The sequence below is a fragment of the Giraffa tippelskirchi genome, chromosome 8 (assembly GCF_054371585.1).
Source record: "Giraffa tippelskirchi isolate mGirTip1 chromosome 8, T2T-mGirTip1v1.2.pri, whole genome shotgun sequence".
NCBI lineage: Eukaryota > Metazoa > Chordata > Mammalia > Artiodactyla > Giraffidae > Giraffa > Giraffa tippelskirchi.
Window position 1 is genome coordinate 114,245,930 of NC_137282.1, and position 13,002 is coordinate 114,258,931.

At 37.4% G+C, this 13,002-nt stretch overlaps 1 protein-coding gene across 31 annotated transcripts in view; it reads left to right on the forward strand.

Annotated features, from left to right (window-relative positions):
• FBXW11 (F-box and WD repeat domain containing 11) overlaps positions 1–13,002 on the forward strand; it is a 188,193-nt gene that overhangs the window by 26,798 nt on the left and 148,393 nt on the right. For 2 of the 31 annotated variants that reach the window (XM_081520728.1, XM_081520729.1), the window contains exon 1: positions 12,426–12,493. The exons of 28 other annotated variants lie outside the window; for them this stretch is intronic. The gene's annotated coding sequence lies outside the window, so the exon portion shown is untranslated. Of the gene's footprint in view, positions 1–12,425; positions 12,494–13,002 lie in introns of those variants that run through there. One more of the 31 variants, XM_081520742.1, reaches the window with a different exon arrangement.

Below are 13,002 nucleotides of genomic sequence, written 5' to 3' on the forward strand. Positions count from 1 at the left end.
GACTTCCTAGGAAAATAAATATAAATTTAAGAATGTTTCATTGGTAGGATATTCCTTATCTCTTAAGATCTTGGCCATGTCAAATACCTTTTTGGCTTTTGCTGTTTTATTTAACTAAATATTTAAGGTTTGTTATGACTTTTTTCTAGTTGAAAGTGGTAGAAAACTCAAGGCTGAGTTAAGCCAAAGCAAAAAATTTAAAATTTGAAAAATCCAGCGGTGGATATGGATTCAGGTTTCTTCCCTGGAGAGAATGTGGTCCCTCCTAGAACCAGCTCCATACTCTCCTTTGTGGTAGGCTGAGGGAAGCTCCGGCTTTCATCCTAGGTTCAGACTCAGTGGGGAAAGAGATTTCTTGTGGCTTCCATAGAAGTCCTGGATTCAACTTAGAATATGTGCTTATTCCTGAATCAATTACTGTGATTAGGTAATGTGGCCAAAAAACAAGTGTTGAAATTACAACATTACATTCTTCTCTAGCCTCTGAATCAAATTTTTGCCTTGTGTATAAACTTTCAGGAGTTTACATGTTAATTATTTGATAATTTAACAAATATTTATTGAGTTCTTATTCTGTACGGGTGCTGTGAGGACCTAAAAACATTACATTGTAAATTGGTAAATCATCTTACCAACTGCTTGTATTACTTTAATAAATTGTTTTAGAAATATAACATCTAGTTTATTTGGAAATAAAGTACAATTTCTACAGGAAAATATATTACTTTAAGTGTTTTCCTGTGGTGTATAGACCAGTTTTTGGTTTTTGAATTTGATTATTTTCAAAGTATAAGTGATATCGCCCTTTCAACCTTTTTTGCTCATATCCCAATCTTAGTGGCTATTTCATTGTTTTTCTTTAGATTTAATTCATTGATTAAAAGAAATGTGGATCATGGGTTATTTGTTTGTTTGTTTGTTTTAAATGCAGCAACAAATGCCCGTATGAGATTTGTCTTCTGATCCTCCTCTCAATTCTGTATTTTCTCAGTTAATGAAAAATTTATTATTATGGTGACATGTATGTTCTGTTCCTCATAGAACATCTTGACCAACTGCATATAGCTGAGTCATGCATAAAGTTAAAGCAGTGGAGCTGAACATGGTTTTTGACAAAGAAGTCCAGTATTTCTTAAATTGATATTGGGCCTTTAAATCTTGACTTCATTACTTCCTTTGTGTGAGAACTTCCAGAGTATTGTAGTCTACCTGTGTTCATATGTACTCCTGCAAAAAGAGTCTGTAAGGTATACGTTAATCTTACCGTATCGTGTGTTTTACAGCAATTACCTGCTTTTGAGACTGGGTGCTTTCAAGGGGCCAAGTACCAAAAGTATCTCATGAGACATTTAGAGGACCTAGGCTAGAATAACAGTTTAAGAAGATGGACACAATGCTCTCTATAATGTCCCTTTCACCTCCAGAATTTAATGAAATCTCTGGCTTCAAGCGCTAAGAACTCCCCTTACCCAGTTGCCTGCAGGAAATGGACAACGTGAAGGGAATCAAAGCCCTCCCTGCTCTGCAGCCAGCAGCAGGAATCCTTACTAAGGCAGTCCTAGCCCTTGGCTGAAAGACAGGTTCATTTGTTCTTAGAGCCCAGTGGATTGGGAGGCACAGAACTCCATTCTTGTTTGAAACCAAGGTCAGCTTAGGATATGAGAACAATGGGGACTATATGAGAAAGTAGAGCATGTGCCAGTTTACTATACATTTAATTAAAGGTTAATAAATCCCTTTATATTTATTAGCTTGGACAACTCATTTTCATGCTGTTCATTTTATTCTGAAGCAAAATTTTGGTTACAGTTGTTTTCTAAATCAGTCCGTGTGTGTGTGTAAAACTTTAAACATGAGACTCTGCCGACTTGGGATGTGTATTTGGGATAGAGGATGGTTAGGTCTCTGAAAATAAACATGTATTTGAGAAATGAGCAGTGTTTAGAAAGTACTAGAGGGCTTGTTTATGGTGTAATGTTTGATTCCAAAAGGTTTCTTAGCGGGACCAACTTTCATTCAATAGGTGTAATGAGATGGGAAGCAGTTTAGATAGTGGAAGCTTTGAAAGTCTTTGAAAGTGATTTTTAAAATACTATTATAATAGGTGGAGTTTAAGTTTTAATACTCTTGAAAGCAGTGAAACTATTTCTTTAAAATATTTGATACTTTAGAAATTTTGCCATCATTTTCCCTTTAGTGAACTAGGAAATGATACAGCTTTATTTCCAGAAATACTTTTGATACCAGAATATTTGGTTTTAAGAATTCTTGTGTTGTCTGTTGAAGCATTTAATATATTGGCATGTTCAGTAAACTTTTTGAATGAATAATCAGTTTAAAGTGAAAAAGTTATAATAGGATTATGATATGATCTGACTATAATGAAGTCAGACCCTTTGAGAGTAGGTGCAATAACATTCCTGAAGTCATCTTTCTGAAAGTGATACTTCTTCCTAGAAAGAATGAGATTGTTCATTATATCAGGGGGCAAATTTTTCCGCTTTCTTTTTTGGTTTGTTTGGTTTTTTGGCTGTGCCATGTGGCTTGTGGAATCTTAGTTCCAGAGATGGAACCTGTGCCCCCTGCAGTGGAATCGTGGAGTCCTAACCACTGGACTGCCAGGGAATTCCCTCTAATGTTCTTTTTAAAACACAATAAACTTTGCACTCTCTCTTATATGAAAGTAAGCTAAGGATTTTGGCTCAGTACTAATATTATAGGGCGATCAGATCTTGTCTCTGATTAAAGCTTTTTGGCTTCTGAGAGTTGATGGAAGGACAAGGAAGGGATGGCGCCAGCACCTGGGCCTGGAGTGGTGAAGAAGGGGGGGGGTCGGACTGACTCAGTGGGGCTGGTGCCCTGGTGCAGGTAATAAATCAGGTGCCTCTTGGTTCTCAGATGACGACTACAAAACAAGGTGAGTTTTCAGTCATCTCACCTGGAAGTCCTCTCAGGTGTCATGAAGTTTGGATTATCAGGTGTTTAGAAGTTGTAGCCTTGTAAAACCGAGCACTGTCACTGAAGAGTTTTCTCTGGCTAGGCATCCTCAGAGATTAGGGTTGTGTCTTTGTTACCTCGGAGTGTAACCAAACTCTGACAGCTAGCTTAGCCCCACCTCTTCTTCACCTTCACTGGAGAATGGGCTTGACCCAAGGGAAAAGTCGCTAGGACTAGAACCCTAAGTTAACAGTGTGTGGAAATGCTAGTAATTCTGGAGGAGAAAGGTATGAGAAGAGAGAAAGGTGGAGGAGAAAGGTGTGAGATGCTTAAGTACTGGATTGTCAGTTGTATATTGGCTGCATCTGAAAAACTGTGGCAGACAAAAAGAGTAAAATAAGAATGTCCTGTATTTAATTCTGTATTTTATGTGTGTTATATTTTATCAAATAAAATAAGATCATAATATCAGGAAGTCCTGATTTTGTAGCCTTTATTCACTTAAGATTTCTTAAACTTTTTCAATGTTTTGTAACTTTCTTTTCATATATAACTTACTTCTAGGTCAATAAATATACTCCTATAAAAATGATTTTTATTTGGTGGATACATCATATTCTGTCTTCTGGATGATGTGTAATTTATACAACCAGTCTATTGTTAGGCATTCTTTCCTTTGCTCTTACAACAGTGATGTGGTGAACATCTTTGCTGTATTTTGGGGCATATCTCTAGTTTTTCCTGTAGTGTAACTCCCCACATATGAAATTGCTGAATCAATGATGTCCATGATTTCCAAGTCTTGAATGTGTATTGATAAGTTGCACCCGGGGGATTATACAAATTACACTCCTGTAAGCAGTACAAGTGAGTGACAAGTAGATAAAATTTGAAAATAAATCAGAGGAAATTGCTGCTTTAGGGAGTTTAATGTCCAGCAAAGGAAGTGGGGATTTTAGAGTCAGATAGAATTGCACATCTGCTACTTTTGACCTCTGGCATGTGGTTTGATGTCTCTGATCTTTAGTTTCTTCCTCTTTAAAATACCAGTCTGGCCAGAGATGCTGTGACAGTTAATGAGATCAAGGTAACTATACCTGTCTGGCACATAGTAGGTACTCTGAAAATACAAATTTGCATCTCCTTCCCAAATTATTCTTTTTTTGTAAATTTCATTTACGTTTAACATTTTTAAATTGAAAATGTTAAATTTACAGTTGAGTCATCTCCCCTAGTCCTGAAAAATGTTCTTAATTGGACCAGAGATGCTAACTGACTAAAGGCTCAGATGTAGTTAATTTAACTGGTGTTTAGTTCTCACCTGTCTCAGGTTTTGTGGCTCTTGGATAAACCCCATTGGAGTTGGGTTCAAACTGATCTGACCTGGAACTTGCTGGAGGAATCTGTTCCTTCTTGGCAACTGAACCTCAGACTGGTCCTAGTACAACCGAGGACCCATGTGGCTATGCCGGAAATAGATTATTTTGTTACATCCTGTTCTTGTCATGCTGCTTAGAATAGAGATTCTGCTTCCCCCCTCGTGCATCTAATCCTTCCTCTCTCCAGCTTCTGTAAGAGCTTTGAAAAAGCCTGGTGACAGTGGTGAATTATGGGCGGTAGTTGTGAAGTGGACAACAGTGATTTTTTTTCTTCCTCTGAAATTACTCGGGAGTAAGCTGTTATAATTTTGTTGCTCACTGGTGTTTCTGAAGGTCACTAGGTAAAATGTTTTTCTGGCACTCAGCATTTTAGCACATTTTAAACCACAGGTATTTGAGACAGACTGAATTAATTCTTGGGAAGAGAATTTGTTTTTATTTAAATTGTCAAGTTACTATTTGTAACTTATAATAATTTACATTATTTGTTATGTAATTAAACAAAAATAAAGCATTACTTAAAATTATACAGTGTAGTTTTAAAATATTATAAGTACTAGGTGTTCATTGGAGAATAAGTTAGAAAATATGCATGAGTAGAAGCTATAAAAGAAAAATCACCCTCTGTCTCCCTGCCGGAGAGGACCGTGAAGACCCATTTTAGCTTTGGGTTCTGGTATCTTAACTTCCCTGGTGACTTCCCTTTCCTTCCCTTCTTGGCTTTCCTGGTGACTCAGAGATAAAGAATCCACCTGCTAATGCAGGAAATGCTGGTTCGATCACTGGGTTAGGAAGATTCCCTGAAGGAGGAAATGGTAACCCACTATAGTATTGTTGCCTGGGATATCCCATGGACAGAGGATCCTGGCAGGCTACAGTCCATGGGGTTGCAAAGAGTCAGACACAACTTAGCGACTAAACAACATCTTACTTTAGATAATTGTATGAGTGTATGTGTATGTGTGTGCACACACAGTGTCACTCAGTTGTGGCCGACTCTTTGTGACCGCATGGACTGATGAGAATTGTCTGGACATTCAGTGTTTTTTTTTAATAGTAGAATTTAAGGAAAGTTTGAGCTCTGGCTTTGAATCCTGATTCCACGACAGGTTGGTTGGGTTTGAATCTCTAAAACTTGGCAGAAAGTAAATTTCAGTTTCCCACATTCTTATCCTTTTTTCTTTTCTCATTTCTCTGTCCCCTTCTCCCCATGCCCTTTCTTCCTTGAACATCTATCCCAGCCTGAAAATACCGTATGCTGTATTATCTATAAATATGTGGTTCTACAGTACAGTTGCTAAGGATTAAAGCATTAACATTCTTGGTTATATGTCACGTGGTTACTGTCAAATTCTGTTATAATAAAATACCACTATAAGGAGAAGAAAGCCTTTCACGTATTGAGGCTTGGACCTCAATATTATAAATACTAGGTGTTCATCGGAGAAAAACTAATGAACTAAAGTGTTCATTGGAAGATATGGATGAATAGAAATTTTAAAAGAAAAATTGTAACTGTTCAGTTCTTTAAAATGCTTTGGAAAATACCTTTAAACTATGAATTAACATTTATCCTATGACCTGATTATTCTGATTCTTGGTTTTAAAAACAGTACAATTACTTTGTGAGAGTTTGCTATTTCTTATAGGTTTGCATCAGACATTATAAGAGGAGAAGCCTAAGTTGTAGGCTCTTAAAAGCTGTGTGGCCTTATTTTCATTACAACTACTATAGCTTCTTGAAAAACAACAGTCTGAGAATTCAGACAATAGGATAGTTCCTAATTTGGATTACCTTTAATTCTTGCTTTATTTGCTTTGAGATGAGGACCGCCTCCAGCAGAGACTGAGTGGATGCTCTGTAGCTCTCACATCCCAGTTTAGAGAGCCGGGGTTATATAACCTGTCTGCGCCCACTTCCTGTATCGTTCTTCAGGACAGATTCCCACTCCCGGATAGAGATTCTCAGTGGAGAGTGTCACCACCAAGTGATTCCCGGGAAAGAGATCTTTGCTCCCACTCCTGTATTTGGTAGCTCCCATTTCATTACCTGTTTTATATTTTCATTACTCTGTTTTATATTCAATTGGTAGGGCATGGTGGGAGTTTTACTGGAAAAAAATTGACTTTAGGCAAGTATTTCTGAAGTATTGGCCCTTGTGTCTACCATTTGTAGCTTAGCTGAAAGAAATTTGCGTTAGTTGTAAAATAAAAAGAAGAGACTGTCGTTAGGCTCTCTAATAGACTTACCTTTCTCACTTCTCTTTTCAGCACACGTCACTCCAGCTGCTAAAGGTCATTTCTCTGATTAAAAGTTAAATAGTTGTCTTATCATTGTCTCTAGCAATGGTTTGAATATTAAAAGTTTTTGATGTCTCGTTTGAAGGAATTACATGATTGTAAGCACTCTTATTTCATAGTATTAATAAAAACATATATGACTTTTATGCTGTTTACTTCCTATCTTTATCATTCAGTTCAGTTCAGTCCCTCAGTCATCTCTAACTCTTTGCGACCCCATGGACTGCAGCATGCCAGGCTTCCCTGACTATCACCAACTCCCAGAGCTTACTCATACTCATGTCCATCAAGTCAGTGATGCCATTCAACCATCTCATCCTCTGTTGTCTCCTTCTCCTGCCCTCAATCTTTCCCAGCATCAGGGTCTTTTCCAACGAGTCAGTTCTTCGCATCAAGTGGCCAAAGTATTGGAGTTTTACCTTCAGCATCAGTCCTTCCAATGAATATTCAAGACTCATTTCCTTTAGGATTGACTAGTTAGATCTCCTTGCCGTCCAAGAGACTCTCAAGAGTCTTCTCCAGCACCACAGTTCAAAAGCATCAATTCTTTGGCGCTCATCTTTCTTTATGGTCCAACTCTCACATCCATACATGACTACTGGAAAAACCATAGCTTTGACTAGACAGATCTTTGTTGCAAAGTAATGTCTCTGCTTTTTAATATGCTGTCTAGGTTGGTCATAGCTTTTTTTCCAAGGAGCAAGTGTCTTTTAATATCATGGGGGCAGTCGCTATTTTGGAGCCCAAGAAAATAAAGTCTGTCACTGTTTCCACTGTTTCCCCATCTATTTGCCATGAAGTGATGGGACCAGATGCCATGATCTTAGTTTTCTGAATGTTGAGTTTTAAGCCAACTTTTTCGGTCTCCTCTTTCACTTTCATCAAGAGGCTCTTTAGTTCTTCTTCACTTTCTGCTGTAAGGGTGGTGTCATCTGCATATCTGAGGTTATTGATGTTTCTCCCGGCAATCTTGATTCCAGCTTGTGCTTCATCCAGCCCAGCATTTTGCATGATGTACTCTGCATAGAAGTTAAATAAGCAGGGTGACAATATACAGGCTTGACGTACTCCTTTCCTGATTTAGAACCAGTCTGTTGTTCCATGTCCAGTTCTAACTGTTGCTCCCTGACCTGCATACAGGTTTCTCAAGAGGCAGGTCAGGTGGTCTGGTATTCCCATCTCTTTCAGAATTTTCCCCAGTTTATTGTGATCCACACAGTCAAAGGCTTTGGCATAATCAATAAAGCAGAAATAGATGTTTTTCTGGGACTCTCTTGCTTTATCAGTGATCCAGTGGATGTTGGCAATTTGATCTCTAGTTCCTCTGCCTTTTCTAAATCCAGCTTGAACATCTGGAAGTTCACGGTTCATGTACTGTTGAAGCCTTGCTTGGAGAATTTTAATCATTACTTTGCTAGTGTGTGAGATGAGTGCAACTGTGCGGTAGTTTGAACATTCTTTGGCATTGCCTTCCTTTGGGATTGGAATGAAAACTGACCTTTTCCAGTCCTGTGGCCACTGCTGAGTTTTCCAAATGTGCTGGCATATTGAGTGTAGCACTTTAACAACATTATCTTTTAGGATTTGAACTAGTTCAACTGGAATTCCATCACCTCCACTAGCTTTGTTTGTAGTGATGCTTTCTAAGGCCAACTGACTTCGCTTTCCAGGATGTCTGGCTCTAGGTGAGTGATCACACCATCGTGATTATCTGGGTCGTGAAGATCTGTTTTGTACAGTTCTTCTGTGTATTCTTACCACCTCTTCTTAATACCTTCTGCTTCTGTTAGGTCCATACCATTTCTGTCCTTTATTGTGCCCATCTTTGCATGAAATGTTCTCTTAGTATCTCTAATTTTCTTGAAGAGATCTCTAGTCTTTCCCATTCTATTATTTTACTCTGTTTCTTTGCATTGTTCACTGAGAAAGGAAGGCTTTCTTATCTCTCCTTGCTATTCTTTGGAACTCTGCATTCAAATGGGTATATCTTTATCATTGGGTTACTCTTGAGCAGACTTCTTTGCTCTCTTTTCTTGCATGCGGAAAATGTTCCCCACATATTCTAGAAAACAGCATCTTTCTTTGATGCTTGCCTGAATTGGCTTGGCGTTGACTTGATATTATACTTCATCTCCTACCTTTTAGCCTAAGAACCTTACCCAACCCTTGCCAGTGTGTTGCATGACGTGCTTCTATTCCTCTGACACATATTGTTGAAGCAGTATGCATACTGAGTTGCAGAAAAATAAAATCTTGTGCGTGCTCAGTCATGTCCACCTCTTGTGACCCTATGGACTGTGACCCTCTGGGCTCCTCTGTCCATGGGATTTTCCAGGTAAGAATACTGGAGTGGGTGGGTTACCATTCCCTTCTCTAGGGGATCTTCCCCAGCCAGAGATCGAACTCTAGTATCCTTCATCTCCTGCATTGGCAAGCGGATTCTTTACCCCTAAGTCACTGTTGATTAAAAAAAAAAGTTGGACCACACACCTGGGAAGGATTGGCTGTTAACTGGTGAGCTGTAGCACACAGTGTAAGAGCTGTTGTCCTACAGGATGAAGTCTCAGATTCGATAGAAAGGTATGGGGAGACCGCTGTGATTTGGCCCTTCTCTACCTCTAAGCTTTCTTCAGCTCACACTTAGAAACTTTAGTCATGTTAGATTAATTGCAGTTGCTTGCATAGGACTGTCATTTCTTAGCTCTTCGGCTTTGCTTATGCTATGTATTCTGCCTGGGATATCCATTTCTCTTTTTTTTTTCCTTGGCGGCCTCCTACTCATCCTTTATGGTTATTTCAGGCGTCTTCTTCCTTTGGGTGTGTTAAGACGGTTTGTATTTGTGCGCGTGTGTGTGTGTGTGTATGTGTGTGTGTTGTATTTACATGGCATATTCTCCAAATTCCCTCCTGTGAGTTCCCAGAGGAGAGAGAAGGTCTTAATTGTGTTACTGTCTGCAGATATGAGTTCAGATAAGTTTTTTGTTAAATGGAGTAGAATTTAAGCGCCTCAACTTGGTTATCTCAAGTGCGATAATAAGAGATAGAAGAGGTGGGTAATGGTTCTGTGGAAAGTAGTTTGAAGAAAAAAATTGGAGAGATTTATGGAAAACCTACAATAGGGCATATTTCTAAATCAGACTGACATCAGAGAGACAATTAACATAAAATACCTCTTTGAGTAGCTTGTACAAGAATTGCCTCTTTGAGAAGGAATCAGGGCAAGATATTCAAAAACAATTCTATCTAGACACAGACCAAAGTTAGCTTTTGTGAGTTCTTCTAAAAGCCAGCCAATCGGAGGCAAGGTGCCTGCAGCCACTTTTCCCTTTTGATTTGTGGTTCCTATGGCAATAGGAAGAGAGCCTAGGACATTTCTCTCCTACCTCTGTTAATAACTTTGCTTTTGAAAAATGCCAAAAGCTATTATTCTTTTTGTCCTTACAGAATTACAGTGTCTCTCAGCATGGTGGCCCTGATTTTGGTTTTTGATTATACAGTGTGTATGACAAAATTCATAAACACTATCAGTTTCCTTGAGTAATGTTATTTTCTTTGGCTATACAACATATAAATATAAATCAATCCAATTGGTTATTTGCTCTTACTATTAGAACCCCATGTGAATTAGTTCCTGTTCTTTGTGGACAAACCTAAATTAGAATATTGGTTGCTAAATGTGAAAATTAAAACAAACATTTCTTAGGGGTTTTGTACCCCTTAAGCATCTTCATTGTGATCCCACTGTGCTTCTCTTGAGCTCCAGGCTGAAATCTCAAGAGGAAAGAGGCTTAGTTTGTATTGTTGTTAGCTTAATAAGTAGGGCAATAAGTGTTTCTTCAAATTGATAAATACCCATGGTATCAGGATAAGTTCTTCAGACATATTTTAACAATGAGATAGTGTTCCAGAAGTTTAAAGATAGACCACTGTTAGCTTTTTAACAAAAAGAAAAAAAAAAGAGAAATAGTAGTGTGCATTGTGCCTCTACGAAGCTCAAATGAAGAGATCTTTGCATTATTCAGTGAAAGAATGATGAATAATAAGTTATTCCACAATAGTCAACATGAATTTTCAACCAGGTCCCTCAATTTAAAATCAGCAGCTTCAAGAATCAGTTACTACTGTGGTCAAAGCTGCATTTTAATGCTCTTAGGTTGATAAATATGGAACTTTTATGTTTAGCCATGCTTTACAAATAGATCAATGTCCTCTTGGACCGTTAGCCTTAAGAGTAGCCTTATTTAGACTAGCAGGCATAGGTGTCTTTATTAAAAGATGGATGTATTTCCTAGAGTGTTTTTCTGTTGAGTAAAATCTGTTTTTCAGCGCTGTGGTTGGTTATTTAGCTCCAAGGTAATTGACTGTGAAAGTAGGGCAGTTCTAATATTTGTTATAAATACTGGCATCACTCTCTTTAGCCCAGAATATCTTCCATAAAGATAAGTTCTTAGAAACTGGACTGTCTTTAAAAATCTTTTTCTGAATATACAAGTTCAATATCAAGCTTTAAAAAATACCTGTAGTAAATATTTAATATTTTGAAATTAGGTTCTCAGGTTTATTTTATGTTGTTTTCCATATTTTTACAAGTATTAATTAGGTCATTAGATGATTAGGAAACTACTCACTACTTTTCTTCTTTGGGCTTTAGTTTCTTCACTTCTGAAGGCAGGGGGGGGAGTTTGAACTAATTGGTCCAGTTCTCACAATCCATGATTCTTTGATTTAGTGAATGTGAAAATTGGTCTCTCTCTCTCTCTCTTTTTTTTTTTTGAGTTTTGGATCTCAGGTTATTAGCAGAACCTAATCAGAATACATTACCTTATGCCTTCATGGTTTTTACCCTTTGAGGTAAATACATACTAAACTCTGCAGCAGGAACCTGTTTTTACTGAATCAATGAAAATTGTTTTGCAGATAAGTTTTAGTGTTAATTTGGTATTAGTTGCTGAATACAAGTGTAATCCTTGAAGTCTGTTCTCAGGTCTGAGTGATTCTGTGATTTGGATAATTACAGAGATTCCAAAAAGGGAACTTAAATTGAACTATGAGGATGTTGGACATTTAAATTAAATAATCTATGTAATCTTCGTGTATATACATATGTAATGTGTTTGGGCATTTTCTGTGCTCTAAATGTTTTGCTAGGTATCTCTGGATACAGAGTTTGTTGTAGTGGAAAGAAAACATGTTTGCTTAGAGTCAGACAGAATTAACTTCTTGTCCTAGTTCTGTCATCAATTAGCCCTTGTTTTCTTGCACCTTCAATAAGTTGCTGTTTAAACAAATCAAGCTCTGCTTTCCTGATCTTTGGTTTCCTCATCTGTAAAATGGAATCATACTTGTCTTACAAGGGTTTTTGTGAGGGTTTTTACTATGTCAGCTGTCTGGCATATAACAAGAGGTTGATAAATGGTAGCTGTTGTCATTATATTATCCAAACATTTGTTCAGCCTCTTTTATGACACTTTCAAAGTGTTGGGGTGATGACGTATGTATACCTGGAGTATCAGTGATATAATTCTACCATATTGGCTATGGGAAGCTTTGAAATGGAAGCATACTATTGGAAATACATGGTATTTTCTTCATTACCAAAAACCTGCTCAGTTTTTTATTCCATTTGAGTTCACTGGTTTCGTATTCTTTAAATGCTTTTTCCAAATAATCTCAATACTCCATTACATTATAGGTGGGATTTAACTAGAAAGTACAGATGGTGGATAGGAAGGAACCCAGGCTTACCTGAATTCAAGCATAGTAGTCTTTGTTTATATTGTAGTTGAGGTAACCATAGAATTTACCTCCCAATCCAGAACACTTTTGAGAGTGAAAGTTATGCTGAGACCAGTGTAAACTTGGACTGTCCCAGGAAAGTGGGTATATTTAACCACCCTAATTATAGCTGGAATAAACAAGTCTATGAGGTTGGGTCTGAGACTTCTGGAGTATTTTGGTTGAACCCAAACACCCACCTTCGGGTTTTGTGTTTTTTTTTTTGATTATTCATTTTGCCAGAGTAAATTAATTGACCTTAGGTTTGAAAAAGTACTTGTTGAATACCACAAATAATCTAATGGTTTGAAAATACTAGCTATATTTGTTTATATTTTACTTTTTTTCTAATTCCCTTAAAACAATCAAGCTCTTAAAGAATAATGGGAATCGGTAAATGAAATAAGCTTTTAATTCTTACTTGTGTTAAATGAACATTGTAAATAAAGTCCAAAATGAACGTCATGATTATTCTAAAGTTTTTTTTTTTTTTCCTTTGGGAAGGCAGAGATCTGGGTGACACTCAAAATCAGATGTGTTTTTATCAGCTCTTTTGTTTCCTTTATCTATCAATCTATTGCTCATCTTTCTTGTTCTTTTTGCCTTGTGT